Here is a 10,367-nt window from a genome sequence, read left to right on the forward strand (position 1 = left end):
TCTATGCTTGCTGTGCATAGAGGCCACAGATGGTATCAGAGCTTCTGGAGCTGGTGATACAAGCAGTTGTAAGTGACCAGGGCAGTACTGGGAATCACACCCTGGTCCTCAGGAAGAACCTCTCTCTCTCTCTCTCTCTCTCTCTCTCTCTCTCTCTCTCTCTCCTTCTTTCTTCCTTCCTTTCTTTCTTTTTTTGGAGACAGGGTTTGTGTAGCCCTGGCTATCCAGGAAGTGGAAGCAGAGTAGTCTGGCCTCGAACTCACAGCGATCTGCCTGCCTCTGCCCCCTAAAATTAAAGGCATGCACCACCATCTCCCACTTGCCACCCCACATTATTTTAATTGAAGCACATTGACTTTAATTTTGTGTTATAATCCTTAATTATGTCTCAATGTGTATATCCACCAAACCACCTCCCATCACCACCACACCCCTTTCATTTTCTGTTTCCAGACACACTGGCTCTCTTGTGTGTGCCGTACCTTCACCATTCCGACTTGTCATTTCTGTATTTGTCTCTTGCTCACTATTAACCACTCCCACCCATTGCCCTTTGGCCTATTTGCTATTTAGTCATCAGAGTTTATTCACATGGTTTTTGACCAGGCACATCTTCCCTCACTTCTCCAGTCTAGATATGGTCTCAGTCGTGGAACGCTCTCAAGCAATGTTCAAAATTTGTAAGTCTAAAGTCAGACAGACGGCTCAATGTGTAAAATAACAGCTGTGTAAGCTGTGACACACCGAGGTCAGCCTGATGACCTGAGTTCCATTTACAGGACACACAACAGAAAGAAAGAACTGACTCTCCAAAAGTTGCTCTCTGACCTTCACAATATGCCCATGCTCACACACATCAGTCTTAAACACACACACACACACACACACACACACAAACACACACACTCACACAAACACACACACACTCACACAAACACACATACACACACAAATACACTTCTAAAAACTTAATTACATGTTGATTTGTGTCTTTGAGTAATGTATGCTATTCCATACAAAGGCAGAGGTTTGTCTCATTTGTTCAGACACGTGTGCTCAGAAACTGTTTATAGAGGCATTCGGCAAAGTGAAATAAATATAAATTATGTCAATCAATGTGTTTTTGTTTTTTTTTCTGGGTCACTTTGTACAACTAGCCCACTTATTTCCAGTAGGTCTGTACCCAGTGTTCTGTCGATGCAGCTAAAATTTCCTGGCTTTTCCCTTTGAAGCAAAAAAAAAAAAAAAAAAAAAAACAGTTTTGGTTTCCATCTCTCTTATGGTCACACAGATTTCATTTCAACAAGAGGTTATTTTTAACCAAAGAAACGCTATTCTTCAGTAAAACTTACAAACCAAAAGATTATCAGTTTCAGTGTAAATACACTCCCTGAATGTGGAGGGAGAAAAAAATTAGAATCTTGACTTCTAATTAGCTCTAACTCTCCAAAAAACAAAAATAAAATCTTGCTGAAGTCAAAATAATGCCCACACTGAATAATGTTGCAAATATTTTCTTTGGCTCAGTATAGGCTTCACTGGTACACTAAATTTCCATCTGTTTAACATTTGGAAATAAGAGACAGCTGCATCTTTAATGTCTATAGGCAAGAAGCCAATAAATAATAGGGATTCAAATTGATACTGTACGTTTTCATTTGAGAGACATATTTAGCTTACATTACTATAAGGTTGCATAAGTTTGTACTATTTTTTCACATTTTAGTATGCTTGGCTTTGCTAGTTGTTTTCCTTAGCCTGTGAAGAGCATTGTGAATGTCACCTGTTTCACTTCACCATCCTGAAAGTCACTTCTTATTCTGCAGGCTTCCTTGTGTGGGGTTGCCAGGTCACAGCTGGGTGATGGGAGCTGTACATTAGCTCAAGGCAGTTTGCCTCTGCTGGAGAAATTGTTAGGCAGGAAGCAGGTAGCATTTAGAACAATCACCTAAGTCTGGAGTGAGGGTGTTGTCTCTTTTCTTTAATTGACAGTTAAGTGTGCCTCTTAAACCACCCTTTGTAGGGCCCTCAGGAGAAACCAGGAATCAGAGAAACTGTTGAGTCATTGTACTTAGTTAGCCCTTTTTAGGTGAATTAAAGTAAACTTAGCAACTTAGCTTTCTATGATACTTAATTCTCTGCTCGACCCCCAAAAATTACCATCTGCTGCTTTTTTTTTTGAGCATGTAATGTCTAAAAGCACATGACTTCCAACTGAGTCTATGATGCTGAGTCTTCTCCCTAAGAATGTATGTGAGTGTCTCCTGTTTAAAAACAGAACAGAACAGAACAAAATGAAACAAAAAACCCTTGCTTTGTTCAGAGAGGAGCTACTTTGGGAAATATCCCCAGTGTGCGCCTCACTGGCTGCAAGAACACTGTCTTCACTTTTTTATTTCCTGGTTGTGCTTACTAACTTCGTACTCACCAAGAAGCAAACCCATTGTATCCGTTATAAAATGAGTAGACAAACCAAGAGAGCAGTGCCTTACTTAAAGGCTGTTTGAGAATAAAACTCCCTTCTCTGAAATGAACACCACTGGCTGCCTAGGAGGAACAGAAACCAGCAGAGCTGCCAGGAAGAGTTTTAGACTGAAGCACCTGGAAAAGACACTACAGTCAGTCGGAGCTGCCTGCAGGCTGCTGAATGTAGTCTAGACTCCCAGTTTATGTGAGCTGTCACCCATGCTGGGGTGGGTTTTGGTGATGCAGCTGTCTTTGAGTCATTTCTGCTCCTCTAAGTGACCCCTCACCTATATTCCTCTAAATTATCCCAATAAAATACATTGGTTCACCAAATTGGACTTTGGTCTTTCCTGGGTTCTCTATGTGGGGTAAAAAGATGTATGTGCTGTGTCTTCCCAGGAAAAGGCTTGTCACAACAATGTCAAATGGAGAAACAAGTGTGTTTGCTATATAGACTTAGACAGACTTTCAGATCAGGGAAATGACTCAGTGATAAAGTTGCTTGCTGCCAAGCTTGATGGCCAGAGTTTGATCCCTGGGATTCATTCATAAAGTAGAAGCAGAGAGCCAATTCCAAAAGTTACCCTCTGGTCTTTGCACATAGACAGACGACAGACAGACAGACAGACAGACAGACAGACAGACACACACACACACACACACACACACACTAATCGATGCAGTAAAATAAAGAAAAATGAAGTTAAGGACATTCTTGGTTTCAATAGCAAACAACTCCAACTTCTCTCCTAACTGCTAGACTTCATTATCTAATTGATTACTAGCACCTCTACAAGTGTTATCTAGTATAATAACAATAGCCAGGTCTACACTTTTCCTTCTTCTTGTTTCCCAAAGCTCGTTCCTCCCAGTGAAATGACAACCCTGTTCTTCTAGTTGCTTAAGTTACAAATGGGTTACATTCCTGAGTCTTCAATTTCTTTCATATCCCGAATTCAATAGCAAGCGCTCTCAGTACCATTCTGCATGGGTCCAGAATCTAACCAGCAATAGCTACCATGCTAAGTTCAGCCCACCATAATCTCTCATCTACTAACTAATCTTGCTTCCATTCTTTGCATCCTACAAAAGCTCTTCTCCACACAGAAGCCAGAGTGTTCTTTTTAAAGTGTAAATTACATTGACTTTTGTTTTAAAGATCTGAACTAAGCAGTATCCTTGTTTATTCTACTCCAATCAAACTGGCTCCCGGATTCCTGCTAATATACCAGGCTTGCCTCCTTCTCAGGGTCCACACGTGCTGCACTATTTCCCTGGGAAGTGTTTCCTCTAATGTTCCTGTTGCTTCCCTCTTATCTTCTTCAGGCTTCTGCTTGTGTGTTTTCTGCTCACCGTATAACTTTTCTTTCCCTAATATTTTACTTCCTTTCCCACAGCTCTCTAAAAACTTACAAAGGAATGTAGTATGAGTGTACATTTTTAAAATTTTTATTTAATTTATGTGCGTACACTGTAGCTATCTTCAGACACACCAGAAGAGGGCATCAGATACGACCACAGATGGTTGTGAGCCACCATGTGGTTGCTGGGAACTGAACTCAGGACCTCTGGAAGAGCAGCCAGTGCTCTTAACCACTGAACCACCTCTCCAGCTCATGATTATCAAGGACAGTCCTAATTTAACCTATATCATTGTAACTGTGAATAATTATTATTCACATGCTTTTGTTTGCTGAAGTGGTTGTTCTGCCCTTATCATATTTTATTTTTACAGCTTTCAGCATCTCCAATACAACCTGCTTCCCCCAATTAGAGTGTTGCTATGAATTGGCAATTTGTTTTCTTCTGTACCATATAACACTTAGACATATCTAGAGCGTGGTGTGCAAAATTAATAAATAAGTCTGGAATGCAGATGCTCAAAAATATGCATTGAATAAATAAATGGCATTACTGACTACCTGATCTATATCATGTGTTCTGCTAGGATCCAGGGAGGATAAGACAAATATGGTACCCATCAGTGCACAGGCCTCATCTAAGAAATTCTGATTTGACTAGCCTTGGGAAACGATCAAAAACAGATGTATAATATATACTTCATATGTGAAGTGGCTTGAGTAATTCTCAAAAATCAGTCAGGTTGAAATCCTGTGGGCTAGGCACTATTTGCCTGGTGGGAAAATCAGAGAAAAGTAAATGGTAGGCATCAGAGCAATTTTCTCTCATCTGCCAAAGTCACAATTCTGAGTATGGACATCAATGAAAACTTAAGCTAAATACAAGAGCTCGAGTAACATAGCCGACCAGGGTCCAATAAACTTTACCCCTACATTTTGTTACTGAAAAACATAAAAAGTCTTGAGAAAGGTGTGGTGGCCCATGCCTGTAATCTAGCACTTAAGTGACAGCACAGTGAGTTTGACAGGCTAGAGCCTGTCTCAAATAGAAAATAAAAGTCTTACGAAGAATGCTAGGCTGTGGTTGCTATGTCTCCTGACAAGATCAGAAATGCCCCAATGGAGGAGTTACAGAAAGGACTAAAGGAGCTGAAGGAGTTTGCAACCCCATAGCAAGAACAACAGTATCAACCAACCAGACTCTCTGAGCTCCCAAGGACTAAACCACCAACCAATGAGTACACATGCATGGGCCCCATAGTTCCAGCTACATATGTAGCAGAGGATGGCACTGTTCATCATCAATAGGAGGAAAAGCCCTTGGTCCTGGGAAGGGGAATGCCAGGGTGTTGAAGTGGGAGTGGGAGCATCTTCATAGAAGCAGGGGGAGGGATGAGGGGATATGGGAGAGGGGAAAAAGGATAATATTTGAAATGTAAATACATAAAATATCCAAGAAAAATAAAATTAAAAACAAAACAAAAAATATTAAAGAATGATTGATGGTGCACGGGTTGAAGCCAATTTCAGAAATAAACAACACTAAAAATTTCCAAAAAAAATGAAGAGTGGGATCCTGAACTGGATGAAAATGAGCCACTCAAACCTACTAATTTTTTTTTAAAGATTTATTTATTTATTATATATAAGTACACTGTAGCTGTCTTCAGACACACCAGAAGAGGGCATCAGATCCCATTACAGATGGTTGTGAGCCACCATGTGGTTGCTGGGAATTGAACTCAGGACCTCTGGAAGAGCAGTCAGTGCTCTTAACCACTGAGCCATCTCTCCAGCCCCAATTTTTTCATTTTGTAATCAAACCCGTGCACACACCTTCATTACACTCTTGGGATGAATTCCCACAGGTAGAAGGCTGTTCATTCTAATTATTCCTGTACATGCTTATTCAGACCTTTCGTTTTATTTGAGGATCTCACTTTTCTAAACATCTGTGGCTGGAGGGATGGCTCAGCAGAGGAACTCGGGCTGCTCTTGCAGAGGACCTGGTTTATTTCCCACCATCCATCCAGAAGGCGGTTCACACCCACCTGGAACTCCAGGCCAGGGGGTCCAACTCCCTTTTCTGGCCTCTACAGGCCCCTGCAGGTGAAATTCAAATACAGACATAAAGCTTTTAGAAGTAGGCTTCCTGTTTTATGATCCTGTTCAACTTTAGATGAACTTCAAGTAGAAGTAACTTAATTTCTGAATGTTTTAAGGAATACTACTAGTACATAGTCCAAAAAGTCTAAGGCTGGTAATTTTCCCTTCTGATAACAGAATTTGCCTTCTATGGTTTTTAGCACTGTTCCTGTTTATATCTATTATGTTACTTACCACAGTTTATGCAGTCGTTTTCTTATTTATCTTATTAACCCACCTCCTTCCCGCTCTCAAGTGTTCCAAATGTTGAAGAGCTCTTGGAACAGCAGTACCTAGGGAGCTGCCATGACAGCTCCCCGCCTGTCCCGAGACTGACTCAGAGATCAGGAATAGGCCTAGAAAATCGGTGGGAGGCTTTCCTAATGACAAAGAGTGGCTTCAAAAGTTTCACTATGACGAACTGAAAAAAAAAAGGGGGGGGGGGTAGCAGCCATCTTCATGTACGTCACATAAGTACTGCCTAGCAACACGTACCTGAAAAGCTATTCTAAATCAATTGAAGAAGAGGTCAGGAAAATATCCAGGGACCTCTCTGGGGGAATCATCCCATAGAGACCCCAAACCAACTACATTAGAAAGCATTCTCCGCATATGCAGCAAAAAGTACTAAACAGGTCCACGACTGGAGTGAATGAAGAACTCACCAGACTGTCTGAATCCTAAAAAGCTAAAAGGCCAGCAGATAACCAGGCAATTTACAGATGTACATCTGAGGTAACCAGAAGAGCGAGTGAACGTGCCAAAGCATTTGAACACACACTGTGTTTAGAGTCTGTGTTTAACTTTCCCCTAGGTCTTTATCTTTACCCTTGGTTTCCCAGACATAAGTACTTGTTGCCTCACTTATGGCAGGGGCAAAAATAAGTGAGATTCAAGAGAGAGTGATTATAACTAAGAAATGTTTTTTAAAAATGTGGTAATGGTCTCCTATCATCTTTGGAAAATAGGACTTCAAAATGTCCAGTTCCAAACGAATTCAGGAAAAACCTTCAGCTATCTGAGTCATTAATTATTCACAGAGCGTAGGAAACATGACAGTTTGAACTTAGCACTCACAGGTAAGGGGCTCCTGGTTCACTATTTGAACACGTAGCTGTGTTCTCCTGTGATCTCAGCTTAGCGATACCAAAGGACAAAGCTGGTTTTCAAATCTCAAGTCTTTCACGGAGCTCTCTTAGTCACGCTGGTCATTGTTTCCTCTGTGCTGTGGCAACCAGAAGTAATTATCTTTCCTGGAGAAGGATGTTGGGAAATTAACTATTACGAATAATTGCAATAACAGAAAGCAACAGAGTACTGATATTTAGACATTTGATAACATTTACTGTTAATGAAAATGAAAACTAGTTTCTTTGAGTCACTTGGACTTTCACAAAAGATATCTTGGTTCTCATGCTAAAGTGTATTCGTTAGCATTAGGAGTACTCTAACAATAGGCTGAGGTTAATCAAGAACACAAGAGTCATGAAAATTTGCACTAAAAAGAATACTTGGAAGTTAAGAATTTTCTATCCTCTACGCATATTTAAAAAATGGCTTATAAAAATACATGATCACAAAAGGTCTACACAAACATATAACATATAGCACAGCCGCATGGATGCCTTCCAGTTTTAGAAATCATTCACTAAGATGCCATATGTATCCCTCTATGTTTACTCATATTTAACCAACTGACTTGAATTTTTTTTTAAATGAATTGAGGGCAGTGAGATGGCAGTCACATTGAAATTCTGGGGACATAGGTTTGATCCCCAGAATCCATGTAAAGGTGGGAGGAGAGAACTGACCCCACACGTGCCATGTCTGCACCCACATACCTCCCAACACAAACACACTGTGCTGTGCACACACAGTAATAGTAATTATTATTTTTTTAAAAAGTGAATTGACATGTTCCGTGCCAAGAAACAGTTAACCAAAACATGTTATAGTCAGCAACTTACTTAAAAGTAATTTTCCTTCTGTGTATTTTTAGAACCATTCTTGTGGGTATATATTTTGTTACTCACCACAGTATATGTATTTGTTGTCTCACTTAGCCACACCCTTGCTAACTTGTGCTAACTTGGAAAGCTATTTATAGTACAACATTAGGTAAAATAATATAAATATGCACTAGTGTCATAATGGTAAAAAAGTACTTGGAAAAAAAGGCAGAGACCATCAAAATGTTAAAATGAGACTTTGGGAGAATCAAGTTTGGATACTGCTTCTTCCTTCTACTTCTTATTCCCTTTAATAAATATTTCTTACTCTAATAGTAATTTGAGATATCAGGATTTAGGAGAAATGGTATAGGAGTTGATACAGTAATTTGCAACAGCTCTTTGTGTACTTCTAACACACTAAGTCAAGTTACCATCTCACTGGTAAATCGTGAGCAAGAACATTCAGTAGAAGGTAACTTGTGAGTTTATGTACTAGCTAAATCTATGTTCAGCTACACATTCTAGGTGGAAGTGGAGACAAATTCAGGTTTATCTGGGGAACAGAAGCAGCCATTTCAGGACTGCCAGAGCAGCTTCAGAATATCATGAGTGACCCAGGCTCCTCCTTTCTTCCCAAGCATCCCCAGCCTATGGCTTCCGGCTTCATGTTTCTCACATTATGCCCTCTTATTTTTGAGACACTATTTCTATGTATGTGTCAAAAGAGAAGGGCGGTGAGGTATTAGGAAAAGCAATGCTTTCCTAGCAATTGAGCAGTTTCTGGAACGGTCTCCTTACAGGAAGCATAACTGCATAAGATCTAGGGAGATAAATTTTTCAGCCAGGCTTCACCCTTCACCCTTCTTCCTCAAGACAAGAAAAATAAGAAGACTCCAAATATTTTTAATAAAGGAGAAAAGTTCATCAGGAACTTCATGGCCCCATTCACCCCTCTTCTCATTCAAGGAATATAATCTTACCCTTCCTAGAATAGCCCAGAATGCCAGTCAGTTATGATAGGGAGCTCAGAGTGCAGTCTGGTACTTCCTGTCATGTGTGTGAATTCATGCTCACACCAGCAGCATATATAGTAAGAAAAGATTAGCATGGGCCCTGTGCAAGAATGGCATAAAAATTCATGAAGCATTGTATAATTTCAAAGTTTCATATTCCAAATTTAAAAGTCCTTAATTTTATATGTATGATATTTTGCCTACATGTCTGTATGTGTACCATGTTTGTGCCTAATACCCATGGAGGTCAGAAGAGGGCATCAGATCCCCTGGAAATCGTTGTTAGCTTCTGAGAACTGCACATAGGTCCTCCAACACAGCATTAAGTGCTCTTAAGTACTGACTTAGCCATCTCTCCAGCCCTCCATCTCCAACTTTTTAAAGAGTATGAGTTTCCGTTTTCTAGAAACCAATATTTAAAGAATAAACTAGCTCTGAAACTACCTCTAATTATCAACTCTTTATTGAATTAAGATGTTATCCTTCCCAGACGTTGAACTTGGTCATGTGATTTGTTTGGGTCAGTGACATATTAGTAATCATATTGATTGCATATATTAAGGCTTGTTCTCTTGGAATGCCCCCTCTTGTAATTCAGATTATCATTTTATGAGGAAGCCTCAATCAGCCAGGTGGAGAAGCCTTCTTTTTCTCTAGCATTCTTAGCTTCCACCTTTGCCTTTTCCACATTACTGTCTGCTTATTTTGCCTGAGACACTAGCTAGCTTCAACCTCATGTTCTAAGTGATTTCAGTTAGACTAGCCAAGCCCAGCCATCATGCCATACAGATGAGCTACTGGTACTATGTCCCGATGAAATTCCTAAGCAGAGTCCAGCATCATGAACAAATCAGTTATGGTTTTAAATAACTATGTTTGGGGGGCTGATTTGTACATAGCAGTAATTGAAACATTACTCAAAGTATAAAGAACGTATAAAAATTGTTAGAATGGAATTTTCAAAACAGCATGAAAGAAAAGCAAACAAACAAAATAGATGAGACAAGAAATAAGCACTAAAATGATAAATTTAAACCCAAATATGGCATGTCCGACCTGAGACATGAGGGCTGCAAGTGTGTGTCCCAGGATCAACTTTGGAAGCAACCCAACATAAAACTGTAAACTTAAACCATTGTTTTTGCAAAAATTTTTGATAATCATTTTAAGTTAGCAGGTGAAGTTGGTACAATTTTTAAGAGTTGGAAATACTACAATCTTATAATTTTTTTAAACTAGAGTTTCATTTTGCTTATGTTCTTGTTTCTGAATTCTGCCCCAACCTTTCCACTTTAGTTTGAGGGCCTTGACTTGATGCAATTTGAAACAATACTACTAGGTGATCCTTAATCTGGGTTAGTAGTGCCATAAAATTTGGGAACTACATCCTCTTTTTTAGCATATTTTTCCAGAATTCCACTTTTTTGGAA

The 10,367-nt window shown here is 39.7% G+C and overlaps 1 long non-coding RNA gene and 1 pseudogene across 2 annotated transcripts in view; one reads left to right on the plus strand and one right to left on the minus strand.

Annotated features, from left to right (window-relative positions):
* Positions 1 to 10,367, minus strand: part of LOC102554278 (uncharacterized) — a 42,240-nt gene that overhangs the window by 29,877 nt on the left and 1,996 nt on the right. For both annotated transcript variants that reach the window (XR_015675325.1, XR_015675323.1), the window contains exon 2: positions 7,050 to 7,225. This is a non-coding gene — a long non-coding RNA (uncharacterized LOC102554278). The remainder of the gene's footprint in view (positions 1 to 7,049; positions 7,226 to 10,367) is intronic.
* On the plus strand, positions 8,991 to 9,082 carry LOC120101210 (U6 spliceosomal RNA; annotated as a pseudogene).

This window comes from Rattus norvegicus, chromosome 2 (assembly GCF_021556685.1).
Source record: "Rattus norvegicus strain SHRSP/BbbUtx chromosome 2, alternate assembly SHRSP_T2T, whole genome shotgun sequence".
Taxonomy (NCBI): domain Eukaryota; kingdom Metazoa; phylum Chordata; class Mammalia; order Rodentia; family Muridae; genus Rattus; species Rattus norvegicus.